Source organism: Triturus cristatus, chromosome 5_2 (assembly GCF_964204655.1).
Source record: "Triturus cristatus chromosome 5_2, aTriCri1.1, whole genome shotgun sequence".
Lineage (NCBI taxonomy): Eukaryota > Metazoa > Chordata > Amphibia > Caudata > Salamandridae > Triturus > Triturus cristatus.
In genome coordinates, this window is record NC_140588.1 from 6050209 (window position 1) to 6074366 (window position 24158).

A 24158-nucleotide genomic window follows, 5' to 3' on the forward strand; every position below is an offset into this window, starting at 1 on the left:
ATAAAAAGAATAGATTTGTTACACCATAACACTGGGCATTGAAATCATGGCAGTAAATATATAAACAGCTGGCTATATGGGAATGAGAACACAATATATGCTAAACAAATGTCACAAAACTCGCTAGGTAATATCTTACATGGTTAAACTCGGTGCTGTCAGTTCTAATAAATCATTCTTGCTCCCTATACTTAATGACCTCCTGTAAGGAACGCCTTATTCATAGTAAAAATCATTTAGGTATATTACCTCTCAATCTATATCTTTGGGTCTTCCTAGTTTCCGACTAGGTCACAGTTTTCTCTTGGTGGTTCATATATATTGTGGTCACTGCAAATTAAAAACAGGGAAGGGATATATGGAGGCAGTTTAGACTCCTATTCACCCAAATCTCCTCTTAACCTTTTAAAGGAAGCCATTTCTCCCCTCTGTTTAGCTTTATGTACATTAAATTCTCACCTCAGATCTATTTTAGCGTCGGTCTTGTCTGTCTTAATCCATATATTCAGTTTATTCAATTTACATTTCGCTCCGTATTGGGTTCCTCTTGATAAGGGTCTGTAATTGGAGAAGAGTCACAATAACCGGTTACATTTAGTATTGATAATTATCAAAATCACATGTAAGGGCTTCTTTTCTCTAAGTCAATTATATTTTTATGTTGAACATTCCTTCGAAAAAATTATCTGATCACTCACCCCTTTACAAGTTACTAGTCTACCTCTTTAGTTATCATATTAAAGCCATTCTACCCAATCTTGCTCTCTATTAATTCTATAATCCTGTTAATTAATTCATGCGCTGTTCAACACATACTTATTTATGCTTCTTTTTAACAAATTGCATCTAAAAAGTAGCAGAGGCATTACACTCTTATTTCTTACGTGACTTATTCTCAGTGCCGCCCATCATTCAATGTATTTTTATCGTAGTGTTCGTTTAAAAAAAAAAACCTATTCAGATTCAATTAAAGTAACGTCATGGTATAAACCGACGTCGCCAAGGCGTTTGCATCTCTACCTAGTACGCTTGTAATAAATGCCTGTTAGTGACCAAACCTCCAGTGGAATTCCATTAAATTGTAACCATTCAGGTTAAGCGTACCCAGGGTTTGTGGATTCCCCTGGAGGGGACCCAGAAATTAGCCAAAATAGAGCTACATTTTGGGTTTTTGGGGAAAAATGGGAAAAAAGTGCTGCAAATGAAAGCGTCTGGGTTTTTCCCTGCAAATGGTATCAAAAAAGGGTTTATGGGGCTGAAATCACCATTTTCCCAGCTTTCAGGGAATGACAGACGTTTGTCAGAAAACCAAAATTGTTTACACCGTTTTGGCATTTTTCTGAGACATAACCTATTTTTGCTATTTTTGGTGCTTTCAACCTCCATCCAGTTAATGGTATACATGGGTATGAAAGCAATTATGGATCCTGGAAAGGTATACATTTTAGAAAAGTAGACACAATTCGGAATTCAGCAAGTGGTCATTTGTGTAGATCCTTCAAGGTTTCTTTATAGAAACGAACAGTTAAATATTGGAAAATTTGAAAATTAGTTGAAAAAAATAGCCTTTTGTGTCAACGTTTTCGCGTGTAACTTCTAATTATGACAGCTCTTTGAAAGCAATATACCGTTACATCTGCTGGACCTTACTGGTTGTGGGGATATATCGAACTTGTAGGTTCACCAAGAACCCGACAAACCCAGAGCCAAATACTGTACCGGGTATATAGCAATTATTCTGGGAAAAAGTATACATGGAAAAATCGGTTTGAAATACACCTATGTATTTCTGAAATAAGAACAACATATAGAGTTTAGAAACAGTAGATATTTGCACATTTCCCAAATTGGAAATACTCATACTAGCATGAGAATTATCGGTCATTTTTCAAAATGACTTCTTTTTTACACAGTCTTTCATTTGAAAGGCAGAAATGCATCGAAAGTCAATAGGTAATAACAGTTGCTTTACAAATCTGAATTACCCTAAGTCTCCCGAGAAAAATGGTGCCTCACTTGTGGGGGTAGGCCTAGTGCCAGCGACAGGAAACGGCGCTAAACACAACATGGTCACACCACAATTTCACAGTGAAAAAGAACCCTTTTTAGGTCTCGGCTAGCGAAGGCTGCGCTTGCGCAGTCTCGCTCGCGAGATTTAATATTTTCTAGTACTGGGGCTTGAACCCGCCCCTGTTCTCCATTGGCTGGCCTCTTAAATGCTGGTCAGCCATTGGAGAAGAGCTTTGTCTGTCGAAACAAACCCCGTCTTTTTCGGATTCGGGGGCGTGTTTTTTCGCTTCTTTCTCTTTTTTTTTAAGGCCCGTCCCTTTTACACTGGTGGGCGTGTTTTTTTATTTATTTTTTTAAGATGGGAAGGGTCGGCCATTTTGTGCGTGGTCAGAACGGAGGACGTAGGGGTGTAAGGGGCTCTGTAGAGAAGATTCGCTTTGTGCCACAAATAACATCTCCGCGTCACTCGACTACACCCTGTATTCCGGCACCAACAAGATGCGGGGAAGCTTCGCATATCGAGACAGAGGCGGGCGCAACCGCGGAGGGTAAGGCTGACCGAAATATCCTGCCTGCTCCTATGTTTCCATTGTGTAAATGCTGTTCCAAAAAAGCGTTTTCAGTTCAATCTGTGGCACCAAGCCACCAGCGCGATCTGTGAGCCGGAGCCAGCGGTATGTCCGCCCCGGAGGCCCAGGCAGGTAGGAGGGGGTGCCGTCGACCCCTCGCGCGCTCCCCGGTATGAGGACCGAGGGCCCTTGTTTGGACAGTGCCTTGCTCTGCTGCTTTGTTTATAGCGCCCTTTGCCATGTGAATAGTGCCCCGGCCGTGGAGGCAGCCGGGCTCTCTAGTCAACAGCGGTCTCTGAACTGCTGGATCACCAAAGAGACAGAACAGAAGATAAAATGCACTTGTCTGCATCAGACACGCACATCAAATATTTATACTCTGGTCAGCAGTCGCAATACATTTATTTTGTACAGCTTCTGTGACCCCTGTTTTTATACTGCAATCAAAATAAAATAAAGCGGAACAGGACCGTAGATGACGTGTGACGTACACTGCACACAGACTGAGGATTCGCGTGTGTGTGTCTATACACTCAGGCACCCGTACACACATACAGTGGTATGCATACAGCAGCGCACGCACACTAACACACATATAGATAGATACACAGCACAGAGTGGGACACGCACACAAACACAGTGGCTCACAAACGCACACACGCAGTAGGCCACATACAGTAACTCGCTGTATACACACACACACACACACACACACACAGTACATCGCGCTCATCGCGAACACACACAGTACATCACGCTCCACATACACATGCACTCAAGGTTAAACGCACACGCATACAATGGCACAGACACAGAGTGGGTCATACACAACAGCAAGGTCAGTAACTGTCAGGTACAAACCCACTTGCAAACAACGTGACTCACAAGCGCAGTAGTACATACCCTCACACTGTTACAAGTAGCACACAGTCTACGATGCAGTGACACATAGACTATTACTATGAAGCACGCACACTTAGACAGACACACTTAGGCACGCGAGCACACCTGATTTCAGATTTGGACGTAGCATTCTCTGCGTTCTGTAGTCTGAGAGGCATTTGACACACACAACCCCCCGCCTTTAGCTCATACACACAGAAGGTGCCAGCGCGGGGCTCCCTCCTATATCTGCCTTAATGCGCTCTTGTTCTGCCAATTACCCTCCGACGGTGCCTGCAGCCCGGAGGGGCACAGCTGGGACCTGCCCCGACGGGCTCGGCACCGACAGCTCCCCTAATCAGCCCGGCCAGCCGGCCACTGCGAGCCGCTCTTTAGCGGGCAGATGGTGTGACTTTGGACACTTTTACCCGCGTTACAGTATTGCATGCCTCCCCGGCAAACTATACCCCTGTTTTCAAGTGGAGGCTGGAGGGCATCTTTCTCATCCTAGAGACTAATTACTACTCTGATCTCTAGCGGTAAGCCACCAGAGTATTCCTCTCTCTCTGGTTAAACCATTCATTCTTTCTCTATCCACTGGCGAAGCTTGAGGCAGGGGCCCTTCATCCCTTAAAGGGTGACCCCATTAAGCCCAAGGAATATCCGTGAGATATCGGAGAGGGGGGGGGGCTCATCACATTTTTGCAGAGGGAGGCATTGTTTTATTTTACACCACTGGCTTGGGGGCTACCTGGCGTATCCCCCGCTTGGCAATGTGTTTCACTCCCAGTAGTACCATTACGATACAAGATTTACAGAAGAAAGGAAAGGAAGGGGCCATTATTTAAGTTGCATTTGCAACAGGTTAACCTAGTGGCATTGTAAATGACAATGCCTTTTATGTTTTAAAAACCAACACGTAAATAAAAGGCTTTGCCATTTATAATACCAATAGCTCAAAATCGTGTGAATGCGAGACCTATTGCATTGTAAATGTGAGTGTATGCACCCCCTGTGAGTGTATGCACCCCCTCTTGGTTTATGCACCCCCTTGAGTGTATGCACCCCGGCTCAGTGGGTTAATGTGTTTGCTGCAGAGGTCTGTGTGTGTGTGTGTATGTGTCTGTATGTGTGTGTGGCTCTGTGTGGGTGGCTTTTTTTGTAGGTGGCTCTATGCGTGGGTGGCTCTGTCTGTGTGTGGGTAACTCTGTGTGTGTGTAGGTGGCTCTGTGTGGGTGGCTCTATTTGTGTGTGGGTTGCTCTATGTGAATAGCTCTGTGTAGGTGGCTCTGTGTTGGTGGCTGTGTGTGTGTGTGTGGGTGGCTTTGTGTGTGTGGTTCTGTGTGGGTGCAAATGCAATAGCTCTCGCATTTGAGAGAGATTAAGCTATTGACATTGTAAATACCAATGCAGTTTCTTTAAATGTTTTAAAAACAATAACATAAACAAAAATAATGTAATGAGCAATGCCAATAGCTCTAACTTTAACAATGCCAAGACCATTGCATTGTAAATGCTTGTTTGGCAAAGTGCCTAGCTGTAGTTTTTGAACCCTAGCTCTGCCATCACCTAGGGAAAACTAGCAAACCTATACATTTTTGAAAACTAGACACCCAAGGAAATCCAGAATGGGGTGACTTGACTCACTCTCACCAGGTTCTGTTAACCAGAATCCCTTGCAAACCTAAAAAATTGTCAAAAAAACCACATGTTCCTCACATTTCTATGGTGGAAAGTTCTGGAATCTGCGTGAATCCACAAAATTCCACCCACCCCGTGTTCCCCAAAATCTTCAGATAAAAATGGTAACTCACTTGTGTGGGTAGACCTAGTGCCCGCAACAGGAAACGGCGCAAAACGCAGCATGAACACACCACAATTTCACAGTAAAAAAACACGCTTTTTTGGCAAAGTGCCTAGCTGTAGTTTTTGAACCCTAGCTCTGCCGGCACTTAAGGAAACCTAGCAAATCTATACATTTTTGAAAACTAGACACCCAGGGGGGAATCCAGGATGGGGTGATTTGACTGGGTTTCACCCGGTTCTGTTACCCAGAATCCCTTGCAAACCTACATAATTATTAAAAAAAACACATTTTCCTCACATTTCTGTGGTGGAAAGTTCTGGAATCTGCATGGATCCTCAAATTTTCACCCACCCCGCGTTCCCCAAAGTCTTCCGATAAAAATGGTACCTCACTCGCGTGGGTGGGTCAAGGACCCGCGACAGGCAAGGGCCCAAAACCTATTGAGGCGACATCAAAATTACCTATCACAAACCAACCTGGTTTTGCAAGGGAGGTCCCATGAGTTTTTGGCCCGGGGCTCAGCGGCCATCTAGGGAAACCTACGAAAGCCACACATTTCTTGAAACTAGACACCCGGGGGAGTCCAGCAAGGTTCGGCTTGCGTGGGTCCCCCAACATTCTCCTACCCAGAATCCCCTCCAAACTTCAAATTTTGCTGAAAAAAATCACTTTTTTCTCAAATTTATGTGTGGGAAAGTTGTGGAATCTGGGTGGATCCACAAATTTCCTCCCACCCAGCGTTCCCCCAGGTCTCCCAATAAAAATGTTACCTCACTTGTGTGGGTAGGCATAGTGGCTGTTACAGGAAATGGCCCAAATCGTACTGTGGAGACTTCAAAATTACCTATAACAAAACGACCTGGTTTGGGGGGGGGGGCACCTGAGATTTTGGCCCCGGGCTCAGCGGCCATCTTGGGAAAGTACCAAACCCAAACATTTCTGAAAAGTAGACACGCGGGGGAGTCCAATGAGGTATGGCTTGGGTGGATCCCCCAATGTTTTCCTACCCAGAATGCCATGCAAACCTCAAATTTAGCTGAAAAAACATTTTCCACATATTTCTGATTGGAATCACCATGCCAGCACAAATGTCCTACCCCACAGCGTTTGCCTGAGTCTCCAGAGTAAAATGATACCTCACTTGTGTGGGTGGGGCAAGGGTCTGTGACTGGGAAGAGCCAAAAACTTTGGGAATAAGGGTATAGCACTAGGAAATTCTAAGCGCTCCATTTAAAAAAAAAAAAAAAATGTAACCAATTCTGCATTGGACAGCCACACAAGAGAGGTCCCGTTTTACTCAGGGCACTAAGGAGAACGCTGTGGGGTAGGACATTTATGCCGACAGGGTGATTCCACACAAACATATGTGGAAAATGTGGGGTTTTTTTCAGCTAAATTTGAGGTTTGCTTGGCATTCTGGGTAGGAAAACGTTGGGGGATCCACGCAAGCCATACCTCATTGGACTCCCCTGGGTGTCTACTTTTCATAAATGTTTGGGTTTGGTACTCTCTTATTGATGTGACGTTATTCACCGATTTATTTAAAACATTTTAATGTACAACTGAAAACGAGTCTGGAAGTTATGTTTAAATGCAAGCAAATGAGGTGTTTGAATCCCCAATCCAGATACAGTTCTAGAGAAAAATTATGCTTTTCAGTGCTGCCGCATTTACCCTGCGCATGATAAATGATACTTCGGGTTTTATATCAGAATATCGTAGACATTTGTATCGTAGACATTTGGAATGTTCTATATGGATATTGCTGCCAAAATATCAGCTAATAAAATATCGGCAAGGCAAGTATGTATCTCTAATGCTCTATCTACCTTCAAGATATGTATTTTGTCAAGGTATGTGTGTGTGTATGTGTGTGTGTGTATAAGCACTATACTTAAAATAAATCATATATATATATATATATATATATATATATATATATATATATATAAACTTTGGGTCACAGGAATAATGCCCGCCGCTAGGTATCCCAGTTACTGGTCCCCACCAGTATAGTATTTTCCTCATATATAAAACATTATACTGAGACTTCACAAGCAACAATAACTTCTTCTTGCTTTGTTTCTTTCAAATTTCTTTAGTTCTTTTTTTAACGTTTTGTTTCAGTACAGCATACAGCTTTCAATGCAGCAAACAGCCAACACGTGTTTTGTGAAGCTGCGCTTCTTCAGGGCTGTTACAAACAGAAAATTCCGTATGAATATATCTCGTCCAAAAATATGCAATGTAAACCATAAAAACAATTCATTCCTATATGCTCCATAACAATCTACCTCTCTATCATTTGATATCCTATTTAAGGGCACACCTTGTAATGCATCAAAGAAACATATATCTCCTTCGATAAAAAGAATAGATTTGTTACACCATAACACTGGGCATTGAAATCATGGCAGTAAATATATAAACAGCTGGCTATATGGGAATGAGAACACAATATATGCTAAACAAATGTCACAAAACTCGCTAGGTAATATCTTACATGGTTAAACTCGGTGCTGTCAGTTCTAATAAATCATTCTTGCTCCCTATACTTAATGACCTCCTGTAAGGAACGCCTTATTCATAGTAAAAATCATTTAGGTATAATACCTCTCAATCTATATCTTTGGGTCTTCCTAGTTTCCGACTAGGTCACAGTTTTCTCTTGGTGGTTCATATATATTGTGGTCACTGCAAATTAAAAACAGGGAAGGGATATATGGAGGCAGTTTAGACTCCTATTCACCCAAATCTCCTCTTAACCTTTTAAAGGAAGCCATTTCTCCCCTCTGTTTAGCTTTATGTACATTAAATTCTCACCTCAGATCTATTCTAGCGTCGGTCTTGTCTGTCTTAATCCATAGATTCAGTTTATTCAATTTACATTTCGCTCCGTATTGGGTTCCTCTTGATAAGGGTCTGTAATTGGAGAAGAGTCACAATAACCGGTTACATTTAGTATTGATAATTATCAAAATCACATGTAAGGGCTTCTTTTCTCTAAGTCAATTATATTTTTATGTTGAACATTCCTTCGAAAAAATTATCTCATCACTCACCCCTTTACAAGTTACTAGTCTACCTCTTTAGTTATCATATTAAAGCCATTCTACCCAATCTTGCTCTCTATTAATTCTATAATCCTGTTAATTAATTCATGCGCTGTTCAACACATACTTATTTATGCTTCTTTTTAACAAATTGCATCTAAAAAGTAGCAGAGGCATTACACTCTTATTTCTTACGTGACTTATTCTCAGTGCCGCCCATCATTCAATGTATTTTTATCGTAGTGTTCGTTTAAAAAAAAAAACCTATTCAGATTCAATTAAAGTAACGTCATGGTATAAACCGACGTCGCCAAGGCGTTTGCATCTCTACCTAGTACGCTTGTAATAAATGCCTGTTAGTGACCAAACCTCCAGTGGAATTCCATTAAATTGTAACCATTCAGGTTAAGCGTACCCAGGGTTTGTGGATTCCCCTGGAGGGGACCCAGAAATTAGCCAAAATAGAGCTACATTTTGGGTTTTTGGGGAAAAATGGGAAAAAAGTGCTGCAAATGAAAGCGTCTGGGTTTTTCCCTGCAAATGGTATCAAAAAAGGGTTTATGGGGCTGAAATCACCATTTTCCCAGCTTTCAGGGAATGACAGACGTTTGTCAGAAAACCAAAATTGTTTACACCGTTTTGGCATTTTTCTGAGACATAACCTATTTTTGCTATTTTTGGTGCTTTCAACCTCCATCCAGTTAATGGTATACATGGGTATGAAAGCAATTATGGATCCTGGAAAGGTATACATTTTAGAAAAGTAGACACAATTCGGAATTCAGCAAGTGGTCATTTGTGTAGATCCTTCAAGGTTTCTTTATAGAAACGAACAGTTAAATATTGGAAAATTTGAAAATTAGTTGAAAAAAATAGCCTTTTGTGTCAACGTTTTCGCGTGTAACTTCTAATTATGACAGCTCTTTGAAAGCAATATACCGTTACATCTGCTGGACCTTACTGGTTGTGGGGATATATCGAACTTGTAGGTTCACCAAGAACCCGACAAACCCAGAGCCAAATACTGTACCGGGTATATAGCAATTATTCTGGGAAAAAGTATACATGGAAAAATCGGTTTGAAATACACCTATGTATTTCTGAAATAAGAACAACATATAGAGTTTAGAAACAGTAGATATTTGCACATTTCCCAAATTGGAAATACTCATACTAGCATGAGAATTATCGGTCATTTTTCAAAATGACTTCTTTTTTACACAGTCTTTCATTTGAAAGGCAGAAATGCATCGAAAGTCAATAGGTAATAACAGTTGCTTTACAAATCTGAATTACCCTAAGTCTCCCGAGAAAAATGGTGCCTCACTTGTGGGGGTAGGCCTAGTGCCAGCGACAGGAAACTGCGCTAAACACAACATGGACACACCACAATTTCACAGTGAAAAAGAACCCTTTTTAGGTCTCGGCTAGCGAAGGCTGCGCTTGCGCAGTCTCGCTCGCGAGATTTAATATTTTCTAGTACTGGGGCTTGAACCCGCCCCTGTTCTCCATTGGCTGGCCTCTTAAATGCTGGTCAGCCATTGGAGAAGAGCTTTGTCTGTCGAAACAAACCCCGTCTTTTTCGGATTCGGGGGCGTGTTTTTTCGCTTCTTTCTCTTTTTTTTTTTAAGGCCCGTCCCTTTTACACTGGTGGGAGTGTTTTTTTATTTATTTTTTTAAGATGGGAAGGGTCGGCCATTTTGTGCGTGGTCGGAACGGAAGACGTAGGGGTGTAAGGGGATCTGTAGAGAAGATTCGCTTTGTGCCACAAATAACATCTCCGCGTCACTCGACTACACCCTGTATTCCGGCACCAACAAGATGCGGGGAAGCTTCGCATATCGAGACAGAGGCGGGCGCAACCGCGGAGGGTAAGGCCGACCGAAATATCCTGCCTGCTCCTATGTTTCCATTGTGTAAATGCTGTTCCAAAAAAGCGTTTTCAGTTCACTCTGTGGCACCAAGCCACCAGCGCGATCTGTGAGCCGGAGCCAGCGGTATGTCCGCCCCAGAGGCCAAGGCAGGTAGGAGGGGGTGCCGTCGACCCCTCGCGCGCTCCCCGGTATGAGGACCGAGGGCCCTTGTTTGGACAGTGCCTTGCTCTGCTGCTTTGTTTATAGCGCCCTTTGCCATGTGAATAGTGCCCCGGCCGTGGAGGCAGCCGGGCTCTCTAGTCAACAGCGGTCTCTGAACTGCTGGATCACCAAAGAGACAGAACAGAAGATAAAATGCACTTGTCTGCATCAGACGCGCACATCAAATATTTATACTCTGGTCAGCAGTCGCAATACATTTATTTTGTACAGCTTCTGTGACACCTGTTTTTATACTGCAATCAAAATAAAATAAAGCGGAACAGGACCGTAGATGACGTGTGACGTACACTGCACACAGACTGAGGATTCGCGTGTGTGTGTCTATACACTCAGGCACCCGTACACACATACAGTGGTATGCATACAGCAGCGCACGCACACTAACACACATATAGATACACAGCACAGAGTGGGACACGCACACAAACACAGTGGCTCACAAACGCACACACGCAGTAGGCCACATACAGTAACTCGCTGTATACACACACACACACACACACACACACACACACAGTACATCGCGCTCATCGCGAACACACACAGTACATCACGCTCCACATACACATGCACTCAAGGTTAAACGCACACGCATACAATGGCACAGACACAGAGTGGGTCACACACAACAGCAAGGTCAGTAACTGTCAGGTACAAACCCACTTGCAAACAGCGTGACTCACAAGCGCAGTAGTACATACCCTCACACTGTTACATGATTAAAGTAGCACACAGTCTACGATGCAGTGACACATAGACTATTACTATGAAGCACGCACACTTAGACAGACACACTTAGGCACGCAAGCACACCTGATTTCAGATTTGGACGTAGCATTCTCTGCGTTCTGTAGTCTGAGAGGCATTTGACACACACAACCCCCCGCCTTTAGCTCATACACACAGAAGGTGCCAGCGCGGGGCTCCCTCCTATATCTGCCTTAATGCGCTCTTGTTCTGCCAATTACCCTCCGACGGTGCCTGCAGCCCGGAGGGGCACAGCTGGGACCTGCCCCGACGGGCTCGGCACCGACAGCTCCCCTAATCAGCCCGGCCAGCCGGCCACTGCGAGCCGCTCTTTAGCGGGCAGATGGTGTGACTTTGGACACTTTTACCCGCGTTACAGTATTGCATGCCTCCCCGGCAAACTATACCCCTGTTTTCAAGTGTAGGCTGGAGGGCATCTTTCTCATCCTAGAGACTAATTACTACTCTGATCTCTAGCGGTAAGCCACCAGAGTATTCCTCTCTCTCTGGTTAAACCATTCATTCTTTCTCTATCCACTGGCGAAGCTTGAGGCAGGGGCCCTTCATCCCTTAAAGGGTGACCCCATTAAGCCCAAGGAATATCCGTGAGATATCGGAGAGGGGGGGGGCTCATCACATTTTTGCAGAGGGAGGCATTGTTTTATTTTACACCACTGGCTTGGGGGCTACCTGGCGTATCCCCCGCTTGGCAATGTGTTTCACTCCCAGTAGTACCATTACGATACAAGATTTACAGAAGAAAGGAAAGGAAGGGGCCATTCTTTAAGTTGCATTTGCAACAGGTTAACCTAGTGGCATTGTAAATGACAATGCCTTTTATGTTTTAAAAACCAACACGTAAATAAAAGGCTTTGCCATTTATAATACCAATAGCTCAAAATCGTGTGAATGCGAGACCTATTGCATTGTAAATGTGAGTGTATGCACCCCCTGTGAGTGTATGCACCCCCTCTTGGTTTATGCACCCCCTTGAGTGTATGCACCCCGGCTCAGTGGGTTAATGTGTTTGCTGCAGAGGTCTCTATGTGTGTGTGTGTGTGTATGTGTCTGTATGTGTGTGTGGCTCTGTGTGGGTGGCTTTTTTTGTAGGTGGCTCTATGCGTGGGTGGCTCTGTCTGTGTGTGGGTGGCTCTATTTGTGTGTGGGTTGCTCTATGTGAATAGCTCTGTGTAGGTGGCTCTGTGTTGGTGGCTGTGTGTGTGTGTGTGGGTGGCTTTGTGTGTGTGGTTCTGTGTGGGTGCAAATGCAATAGCTCTCGCATTTGAGAGAGATTAAGCTATTGACATTGTAAATAACAATGCCGTTTCTTTAAATGTTTTAAAAACAAAAACATAAACAAAAATAATGTCATGAGCAATGCCAATAGCTCTAACTTTAACAATGCCAAGACCATTGCATTGTAAATGCTTGTTTGGCAAAGTGCCTGTGAGAAGTTGGCCTGATGTATGATGTCACTAGTTCTAGTGTATACCTTATATCAGTCCAAATACCCTTATGGTGATTGGTTGTAAAGTCAACCTTATAGACCAGCTATCCTAGTGGTAGCATGGACAAGAGCAGTCTTAGGCTAAACTCTGAATGGCATGTGAAGCCAGCTGTGATACCATATATAATCCCTTGAATACCAAATGAAAGGACACCACAACAGATATATATATAAAATAAAGTGTATTTATTCTAGTCAAACCCTCAGCACTCTTTATGAGATTAGAGGTAAGTACAACACAGTCTTATTTAAGCATACATTAAGTCACACAGGTAAGTAATACAGTTAGGCCCTAGGGGCCACGCAAACCATATACTAAGTAAGTGGTATAAGAACCACTGTCACGGAAATAGAATAGGCCTAGGCCTAGGGAATCGCTGGGGCTACACTACACTAGCGTTAGTTTGGAAGTGGGAGGCCCACGGGATTCGTGTGCAGAGTAGAAACACTCACGCGTAATGCGTAAAAGTCAATAGCAATAGTACAGTTTAGAAAACGGTAGATTTAGGACACTTCCGGAGTAGCTAGGAAGTTGAGACTTGAAAACTAGACACTAGGATAGTCACTATCCTGATGAGCACCGGAGTACCCAAGTTACCTAGCCCACAGGCTGCGGGTGCATAGGGGTGAAGATGCGTCGTTTTCGTCGTCGACTCCTATGGATGCCTGAAGAAAGATGCTGACAGGCAGTCAGTGAAGAGTGTCCGGTGGATCCCAAGGCTGGGATCAAGAAGAGAGGAAACCTGCAAGCAGAAGGGACAGAGTCAAGGTCACTAGCCAGTGACCACGTGGAACCAGGAAGGAACCAGGCGATGTCGTGAAGATTGCAGGTGAAGGTGAAGCTTGTCGCTGCAGCCAGGAGGACCAGGAAGCGTCGAGGACGACCAGGACCAGGAGGCGAGCTGTCCCACGAAGGCTCTTGCTGTCGGCGGCGTCGAAGTTGGACTAGGACTCACCAAGCCTTGGCAAGCGGAACCCACGAAGAACGAAGGACTTGCTTCTGGTGCAGACCAGGAGGGTCTGGGGTGCTTCTTCTTTGCAGAGAAGCGGGAGCCAGTGTGGAGGAGCCAAACCAGCGTAGAAGATTTCAGGGTGCGTCGTCACAAAGGCCACTAGCCAGCGGGCAAGCAACCGGACAGACGCGGCAAGCAGGAAAATGCTGAAGGGCCCCACGCAGGACTCGTGGAGTGTGGGGGGCTGATCTTCGGTGCAGATGGTGCTTGGGGTTGGGGCTTCTCAATCCCCGGTGCACAACTTCGAGGGTACCTCAGAAGCTGCGCTTTAAGTTACTAGCCACTTTTTCCAGGTAGCCGGTCCCACGTCGCTCGTCGCCTCCACGGATCTTAGCTCTGCTGTAGATGTGGATCAGGGTCGGAGAAGTCTGGAAGTCAAGGCTCTGGTCAGGCTCTGCAGTCGGTTCCTCGTAGAACGTGGGCAAAGCAAAGGGTAGTCTCTTGATGGTGCCTGTTTGCACAGGGTAGCCACTCCTTGGCTACAAGGGAGATTCTTCAGTCTTCTTCTTTCGTCGAATGTCGAAGGTCCAGAGTTTCTGTTCAGTTTTGCAGGTTCAGGATAATCTAAAGTCTTGAGGCCCAACTCCCACTCTTATACTAATCTGGGGGGCTGGGATACCTGCTAGGTCACGCCTTATGGGTGGGACCTGGGAGGGGGTGGTTACACCCACTTCCCTTTGTCCAGTTTCGCGCCAGAGCTGGGGCTGGAGTGCCCCAGCGCCGGTTTGAACTGGACTATGCAAGGAACACCTTGTGTGCCCCAGGCAGGTCTCATTCCTTTCAGCCCACCCTGCCCCAATACACTAAAGGCTGTCTGGGGAGGTGCTAGCACCTCCCCAAGCAGGAAACCTATTGTCCAGGCCTCCCTGGCTGGGATCACTCCCAGCTGCAGGAGGTCAGACTTGTGTCGTGGCAGCAGCATCCATTTTGTGATGCTGAGGCTTTCGTCAGAGGCTAACAGTTGAAGTATGATTTTAACATGTCTTTCCCTCTAGAAGGGGGGAATAATATTCTCATGTCCAGAAATGGCATGGGGGTATTATTCCACCGTGTTAGACACCTTACACGACATGTTTCGATAAAGCCAAACCATAGTTACCATAACCGTCTAAGATTATAAGGCACTTTAAGAGTATATGGTAGGCTATATCATAGAACAGCTATAAGGACAAGGTTCCGAAAGCTGCAGACAGGCTCAGCTCATGCTAGAGCACCATCTCACATGTTACCAAGCACTCTGCCTCCAGGATTGTCAAGGCCTGCCATAGGAGTGACTGATAGGTACACCTGTGTCTATATGTAAGTTAGGTATAGGAATACTACACCTAAGCAAGGGGTGATTACACGACCTTGCCCCAGCTGAGTGATCAGCCAGTTGTGTCAAAATGGAAGGCCAGGTCAGGGGTGGCATAATGCATGCTGCAGCCCCTGGTAGGCCTAGGGTACACCTATGCCCTGGGTACCTAGGGTACACTGTACAGGGGCCAATAAGGTGATCCTATCCAAATGGGTTATGCACCTAAAGTACATAGTATTAATTTAGAGAGAGAACAGCAGGGCTGTGGGTCTGATTAGCAGGCCCACAGCCACATCTAAGTCGAAAACCAGTAAAGCAAAAGCAAAAAGTGGGGGTGAACATAGAAAGCAGACCCTACTCTCCTACAGTGCCTAGCTGTAGTTTTTGAACCCTAGCTCTGCCATCACCTAGGGAAAACTAGCAAACCTATACATTTTTGAAAACTAGACTCCCAAGGAAATCCAGAATGGGGTGACTTGACTCACTCTCACCAGGTTCTGTTAACCAGAATCCCTTGCAAACCTAAAAAATTGTCAAAAAAACCACATGTTCCTCACATTTCTATGGTGGAAAGTTCTGGAATCTGCGTGAATCCACAAAATTCCACCCACCCCGTGTTCCCCAAAATCTTCAGATAAAAATGGTAACTCACTTGTGTGGGTAGACCTAGTGCCCGCAACAGGAAACGGCGCAAAACGCAGCATGAACACACCACAATTTCACAGTAAAAAAACACGCTTTTTTGGCAAAGTGCCTAGCTGTAGTTTTTGAACCCTAGCTCTGCCGGCACTTAAGGAAACCTAGCAAATCTATACATTTTTGAAAACTAGACACCCAGGGGGGAATCCAGGATGGGGTGATTTGACTGGGTTTCACCCGGTTCTGTTACCCAGAATCCCTTGCAAACCTACATAATTATTAAAAAAAACACATTTTCCTCACATTTCTGTGGTGGAAAGTTCTGGAATCTGCATGGATCCTCAAATTTTCACCCACCCCGCGTTCCCCAAAGTCTTCCGATAAAAATGGTACCTCACTCGCGTGGGTGGGTCAAGGACCCGCGACAGGCAAGGGCCCAAAACCTATTGAGGCGACATCAAAATTACCTATCACAAACCAACCTGGTTTTGCAAGGGAGGTCCCATGAGTTTTTGGCCCGGGGCTCAGCGGCCATCTAGGGAAACCTACGAAAGCCACACATTTCTTGAAACTAGACACCCGGGGGAGTCCAGCAAGGTTCGGCTTGCGTGGGTCCCCCAACATTCTCCTACCCAGAATCCCCTCCAAACTTCAAATTTTGCTGAAAAAAATCACTTTTTTCTCAAATTTATGTGTGGGAAAGTTGTGGAATCTGGGTGGATCCACAAATTTCCTCCCACCCAGCGTTCCCCCAGGTCTCCCAATAAAAATGTTACCTCACTTGTGTGGGTAGGCATAGTGGCTGTTACAGGAAATGGCCCAAATCGTACTGTGGAGACTTCAAAATTACCTATAACAAAACGACCTGGTTTGGGGGGGGGGCACCTGAGATTTTGGCCCCGGGCTCAGCGGCCATCTTGGGAAAGTACCAAACCCAAACATTTCTGAAAAGTAGACACGCGGGGGAGTCCAATGAGGTATGGCTTGGGTGGATCCCCCAATGTTTTCCTACCCAGAATGCCATGCAAACCTCAAATTTAGCTGAAAAAACATTTTCCACATATTTCTGATTGGAATCACCATGCCAGCACAAATGTCCTACCCCACAGCGTTTGCCTGAGTCTCCAGAGTAAAATGATACCTCACTTGTGTGGGTGGGGCAAGGGTCTGTGACTGGGAAGAGCCAAAAACATTGGGAATAAGGGTATAGCACTAGGAAATTCTAAGCGCTCCATTTAAAAAAAAAAAAAAAATGTAACCAATTCTGCATTGGACAGCCACACAAGAGAGGTCCCGTTTTACTCAGGGCACTAAGGAGAACGCTGTGGGGTAGGACATTTATGCCGACAGGGTGATTCCACACAAACATATGTGGAAAATGTGGGGTTTTTTTCAGCTAAATTTGAGGTTTGCTTGGCATTCTGGGTAGGAAAACGTTGGGGGATCCACGCAAGCCATACCTCATTGGACTCCCCTGGGTGTCTACTTTTCATAAATGTTTGGGTTTGGTACTCTCTTATTGATGTGACGTTATTCACCGATTTATTTAAAACATTTTAATGTACAACTGAAAACGAGTCTGGAAGTTATGTTTAAATGCAAGCAAATGAGGTGTTTGAATCCCCAATCCAGATACAGTTCTAGAGAAAAATTATGCTTTTCAGTGCTGCCGCATTTACCCTGCGCATGATAAATGATACTTCGGGTTTTATATCAGAATATCGTAGACATTTGTATCGTAGACATTTGGAATGTTCTATATGGATATTGCTGCCAAAATATCAGCTAATAAAATATCGGCAAGGCAAGTATGTATCTCTAATGCTCTATCTACCTTCAAGATATGTATTTTGTCAAGGTATGTGTGTGTGTATGTGTGTGTGTGTGTATAAGCACTATACTTAAAATAAATCATATATAAACATAAACTTTGGGTCACAGGAATAATGCCCGCCGCTAGGTATCCCAGTTACTAGTCCCCACCAGTATAGTATTTTCCTCATATATAAAACATTATACTGAGACTTCACAAGCAACAATAACTTCTTCTTGCTTTGTTTCTTTCAAATTTCTTTAGTTCTTTTTTTAACGTTTTGTTTCAGTACAGCATACAGCTTTCAATGCAGCAAACAGCCAACACGTGTTTTGTGAAGCTGCGCTTCTTCAGGGCTGTTACAAACACAAAATTCCGTATGAATATATCTCGTCCAAAAATATGCAATGTAAACCATAAAAACAATTCATTCCTATATGCTCCATAACAATCTACCTCTCTATCATTTGATATCCTATTTAAGGGCACACCTTGTAATGCATCAAAGAAACATATATCTCCTTCGATAAAAAGAATAGATTTGTTACACCATAACACTGGGCATTGAAATCATGGCAGTAAATATATAAACAGCTGGCTATATGGGAATGAGAACACAATATATGCTAAACAAATGTCACAAAACTCGCTAGGTAATATCTTACATGGTTAAACTCGGTGCTGTCAGTTCTAATAAATCATTCTTGCTCCCTATACTTAATGACCTCCTGTAAGGAACGCCTTATTCATAGTAAAAATCATTTAGGTATAATACCTCTCAATCTATATCTTTGGGTCTTCCTAGTTTCCGACTAGGTCACAGTTTTCTCTTGGTGGTTCATATATATTGTGGTCACTGCAAATTAAAAACAGGGAAGGGATATATGGAGGCAGTTTAGACTCCTATTCACCCAAATCTCCTCTTAACCTTTTAAAGGAAGCCATTTCTCCCCTCTGTTTAGCTTTATGTACATTAAATTCTCACCTCAGATCTATTCTAGCGTCGGTCTTGTCTGTCTTAATCCATATATTCAGTTTATTCAATTTACATTTCGCTCCGTATTGGGTTCCTCTTGATAAGGGTCTGTAATTGGAGAAGAGTCACAATAACCGGTTACATTTAGTATTGATAATTATCAAAATCACATGTAAGGGCTTCTTTTCTCTAAGTCAATTATATTTTTATGTTGAACATTCCTTCGAAAAAATTATCTCATCACTCACCCCTTTACAAGTTACTAGTCTACCTCTTTAGTTATCATATTAAAGCCATTCTACCCAATCTTGCTCTCTATTAATTCTATAATCCTGTTAATTAATTCATGCGCTGTTCAACACATACTTATTTATGCTTCTTTTTAACAAATTGCATCTAAAAAGTAGCAGAGGCATTACACTCTTATTTCTTACGTGACTTATTCTCAGTGCCGCCCATCATTCAATGTATTTTTATCGTAGTGTTCGTTTAAAAAAAAAAACCTATTCAGATTCAATTAAAGTAACGTCATGGTATAAACCGACGTCGCCAAGGCGTTTGCATCTCTACCTAGTACGCTTGTAATAAATGCCTGTTAGTGACCAAACCTCCAGTGGAATTCCATTAAATTGTAACCATTCAGGTTAAGCGTACCCAGGGTTTGTGGATTCCCCTGGAGGGGACCCAGAAATTAGCCAAAATAGAGCTACATTTTGGGTTTTTGGGGAAAAATGGGAAAAAAGTGCTGCAAATGAAAGCGTCTGGGTTTTTCCCTGCAAATGGTATCAAAAAAGGGTTTATGGGGCTGAAATCACCATTTTCCCAGCTTTCAGGGAATGACAGACGTTTGTCAGAAAACCAAAATTGTTTACACCGTTTTGGCATTTTTCTGAGACATAACCTATTTTTGCTATTTTTGGTGCTTTCAACCTCCATCCAGTTAATGGTATACATGGGTATGAAAGCAATTATGGATCCTGGAAAGGTATACATTTTAGAAAAGTAGACACAATTCGGAATTCAGCAAGTGGTCATTTGTGTAGATCCTTCAAGGTTTCTTTATAGAAACTAACAGTTAAATATTGGAAAATTTGAAAATTAGTTGAAAAAAATAGCCTTTTGTGTCAACGTTTTCGCGTGTAACTTCTAATTATGACAGCTCTTTGAAAGCAATATACCGTTACATCTGCTGGACCTTACTGGTTGTGGGGATATATAGAACTTGTAGGTTCACCAAGAACCCGACAAACCCAGAGCCAAATACTGTACCGGGTATATAGCAATTATTCTGGGAAAAAGTATACATGGAAAAATCGGTATGAAAGACACCTATGTATCTCTGAAATAAGAACAACATATAGAGTTTAGAAACAGTAGATATTTGCACATTTCCCAAATTGGAAATACTCATACTAGCATGAGAATTATCGGTCATTTTTCAAAATGACTTCTTTTTTACACAGTCTTTCATTTGAAAGGCAGAAATGCATCGAAAGTCAATAGGTAATAACAGTTGCTTTACAAATCTGAATTACCCTAAGTCTCCCGAGAAAAATGGTGCCTCACTTGTGGGGGTAGGCCTAGTGCCAGCGACAGGAAACTGCGCTAAACACAACATGGACACACCACAATTTCACAGTGAAAAAGAACCCTTTTTAGGTCTCGGCTAGCGAAGGCTGCGCTTGCGCAGTCTCGCTCGCGAGATTTAATATTTTCTAGTACTGGGGCTTGAACCCGCCCCTGTTCTCCATTGGCTGGCCTCTTAAATGCTGGTCAGCCATTGGAGAAGAGCTTTGTCTGTCGAAACAAACCCCGTCTTTTTCGGATTCGGGGGCGTGTTTTTTCGCTTCTTTCTCTTTTTTTTTTTAAGGCCCGTCCCTTTTACACTGGTGGGCGTGTTTTTTTATTTATTTTTTTAAGATGGGAAGGGTCGGCCATTTTGTGCGTGGTCGGAACGGAGGACGTAGGGGTGTAAGGGGATCTGTAGAGAAGATTCGCTTTGTGCCACAAATAACATCTCCGCGTCACTCGACTACACCCTGTATTCCGGCACCAACAAGATGCGGGGAAGCTTCGCATATCGAGACCGAGGCGGGCGCAACCGCGGAGGGTAAGGCCGACCGAAATATCCTGCCTGCTCCTATGTTTCCATTGTGTAAATGCTGTTCCAAAAAAGCGTTTTCAGTTCACTCTGTGGCACCAAGCCACCAGCGCGATCTGTGAGCCGGAGCCAGCGGTATGTCCGCCCCAGAGGCCAAGGCAGGTAGGAGGGGGTGCCGTCGACCCCTCGCGCGCTCCCCGGTATGAGGACCGAGGGCCCTTGTTTGGACAGTGCCTTGCTCTGCTGCTTTGTTTATAGCGCCCTTTGCCATGTGAATAGTGCCCCGGCCGTGGAGGCAGCCGGGCTCTCTAGTCAACAGCGGTCTCTGAACTGCTGGATCACCAAAGAGACAGAACAGAAGATAAAATGCACTTGTCTGCATCAGACGCGCACATCAAATATTTATACTCTGGTCAGCAGTCGCAATACATTTATTTTGTACAGCTTCTGTGACACCTGTTTTTATACTGCAATCAAAATAAAATAAAGCGGAACAGGACCGTAGATGACGTGTGACGTACACTGCACACAGACTGAGGATTCGCGTGTGTGTGTCTATACACTCAGGCACCCGTACACACATACAGTGGTATGCATACAGCAGCGCACGCACACTAACACACATATAGATACACAGCACAGAGTGGGACACGCACACAAACACAGTGGCTCACAAACGCACACACGCAGTAGGCCACATACAGTAACTCGCTGTATACACACACACACACACACACACACACAGTACATCGCGCTCATCGCGAACACACACAGTACATCACGCTCCACATACACATGCACTCAAGGTTAAACGCACACGCATACAATGGCACAGACACAGAGTGGGTCACACACAACAGCAAGGTCAGTAACTGTCAGGTACAAACCCACTTGCAAACAGCGTGACTCACAAGCGCAGTAGTACATACCCTCACACTGTTACATGATTAAAGTAGCACACAGTCTACGATGCAGTGACACATAGACTATTACTATGAAGCACGCACACTTAGACAGACACACTTAGGCACGCAAGCACACCTGATTTCAGATTTGGACGTAGCATTCTCTGCGTTCTGTAGTCTGAGAGGCATTTGACACACACAACCCCCCGCCTTTAGCTCATACACACAGAAGGTGCCAGCGCGGGGCTCCCTCCTATATCTGCCTTAATGCGCTCTTGTTCTGCCAATTACCCTCCGACGGTGCCTGCAGCCCGGAGGGGCACAGCTGGGACCTGCCCCGACGGGCTCGGCACCGACAGCTCCCCTAATCAGCCCGGCCAGCCGGCCACTGCGAGCCGCTCTTTAGCGGGCAGATGGTGTGACTTTGGACACTTTTACCCGCGTTACAGTATTGCATGCCTCCCCGGCAAACTATACCCCTGTTTTCAAGTGTAGGCTGGAGGGCATCTTTCTCATCCTAGAGACTAATTACTACTCTGATCTCTAGCGGTAAGCCACCAGAGTATTCCTCTCTCTCTGGTTAAACCATTCATTCTTTCTCTATCCACTGGCGAAGCTTGAGGCAGGGGCCCTTCATCCCTTAAAGGGTGACCCCATTAAGCCCAAGGAATATCCGTGAGATATCGGAGAGGGGGGGGGCTCATCACATTTTTGCAGAGGGAGGCATTGTTTTATTTTACACCACTGGCTTGGGGGCTACCTGGCGTATCCCCCACTTGGCAATGTGTTTCACTCCCAGTAGTACCATTACGATACAAGATTTACAGAAGAAAGGAAAGGAAGGGGCCATTCTTTAAGTTGCATTTGCAACAGGTTAACCTAGTGGCATTGTAAATGACAATGCCTTTTATGTTTTAAAAACCAACACGTAAATAAAAGGCTTTGCCATTTATAATACCAATAGCTCAAAATCGTGTGAATGCGAGACCTATTGCATTGTAAATGTGAGTGTATGCACCCCCTGTGAGTGTATGCACCCCCTCTTGGTTTATGCACCCCCTTGAGTGTATGCACCCCGGCTCAGTGGGTTAATGTGTTTGCTGCAGAGGTCTCTATGTGTGTGTGTGTATGTGTCTGTATGTGTGTGTGGCTCTGTGTGGGTGGCTTTTTTTGTAGGTGGCTCTATGCGTGGGTGGCTCTGTCTGTGTGTGGGTGGCTCTATTTGTGTGTGGGTTGCTCTATGTGAATAGCTCTGTGTAGGTGGCTCTGTGTTGGTGGCTGTGTGTGTGTGTGTGGGTGGCTTTGTGTGTGTGGTTCTGTGTGGGTGCAAATGCAATAGCTCTCGCATTTGAGAGAGATTAAGCTATTGACATTGTAAATAACAATGCCGTTTCTTTAAATGTTTTAAAAACAAAAACATAAACAAAAATAATGTCATGAGCAATGCCAATAGCTCTAACTTTAACAATGCCAAGACCATTGCATTGTAAATGCTTGTTTGGCAAAGTGCCTGTGAGAAGTTGGCCTGATGTATGATGTCACTAGTTCTAGTGTATACCTTATATCAGTCCAAATACCCTTATGGTGATTGGTTGTAAAGTCAACCTTATAGACCAGCTATCCTAGTGGTAGCATGGACAAGAGCAGTCTTAGGCTAAACTCTGAATGGCATGTGAAGCCAGCTGTGATACCATATATAATCCCTTGAATACCAAATGAAAGGACACCACAACAGATATATATATAAAATAAAGTGTATTTATTCTAGTCAAACCCTCAGCACTCTTTATGAGATTAGAGGTAAGTACAACACAGTCTTATTTAAGCATACATTAAGTCACACAGGTAAGTAATACAGTTAGGCCCTAGGGGCCACGCAAACCATATACTAAGTAAGTGGTATAAGAACCACTGTCACGGAAATAGAATAGGCCTAGGCCTAGGGAATCGCTGGGGCTACACTACACTAGCGTTAGTTTGGAAGTGGGAGGCCCACGGGATTCGTGTGCAGAGTAGAAACACTCACGCGTAATGCGTAAAAGTCAATAGCAATAGTACAGTTTAGAAAACGGTAGATTTAGGACACTTCCGGAGTAGCTAGGAAGTTGAGACTTGAAAACTAGACACTAGGATAGTCACTATCCTGATGAGCACCGGAGTACCCAAGTTACCTAGCCCACAGGCTGCGGGTGCATAGGGGTGAAGATGCGTCGTTTTCGTCGTCGACTCCTATGGATGCCTGAAGAAAGATGCTGACAGGCAGTCAGTGAAGAGTGTCCGGTGGATCCCAAGGCTGGGATCAAGAAGAGAGGAAACCTGCAAGCAGAAGGGACAGAGTCAAGGTCACTAGCCAGTGACCACGTGGAACCAGGAAGGAACCAGGCGATGTCGTGAAGATTGCAGGTGAAGGTGAAGCTTGTCGCTGCAGCCAGGAGGACCAGGAAGCGTCGAGGACGACCAGGACCAGGAGGCGAGCTGTCCCACGAAGGCTCTTGCTGTCGGCGGCGTCGAAGTTGGACTAGGACTCACCAAGCCTTGGCAAGCGGAACCCACGAAGAACGAAGGACTTGCTTCTGGTGCAGACCAGGAGGGTCTGGGGTGCTTCTTCTTTGCAGAGAAGCGGGAGCCAGTGTGGAGGAGCCAAACCAGCGTAGAAGATTTCAGGGTGCGTCGTCACAAAGGCCACTAGCCAGCGGGCAAGCAACCGGACAGACGCGGCAAGCAGGAAAATGCTGAAGGGCCC

At 44.6% G+C, this 24158-nt stretch overlaps 1 long non-coding RNA gene across 6 annotated transcripts in view; it reads right to left on the reverse strand.

Annotated features, from left to right (window-relative positions):
- The window catches only part of LOC146822579 (uncharacterized), a 64392-nt gene that overhangs the window by 23014 nt on the left and 17220 nt on the right, over window positions 1-24158 (reverse strand). For 3 of the 6 annotated variants that reach the window (XR_014962054.1, XR_014962050.1, XR_014962055.1), the window contains 5 exons: window positions 18419-18517; window positions 18209-18289; window positions 8092-8190; window positions 460-558; window positions 250-330 (listed from right to left, as the gene is read on the reverse strand). This is a non-coding gene — a long non-coding RNA (uncharacterized LOC146822579). Of the gene's footprint in view, window positions 1-249; window positions 331-459; window positions 559-7881; window positions 7963-8091; window positions 8191-18208; window positions 18290-18418; window positions 18518-24158 lie in introns of all 6 variants that reach the window. The other 3 variants (XR_014962051.1, XR_014962053.1, XR_014962052.1) reach the window with 3 other exon arrangements.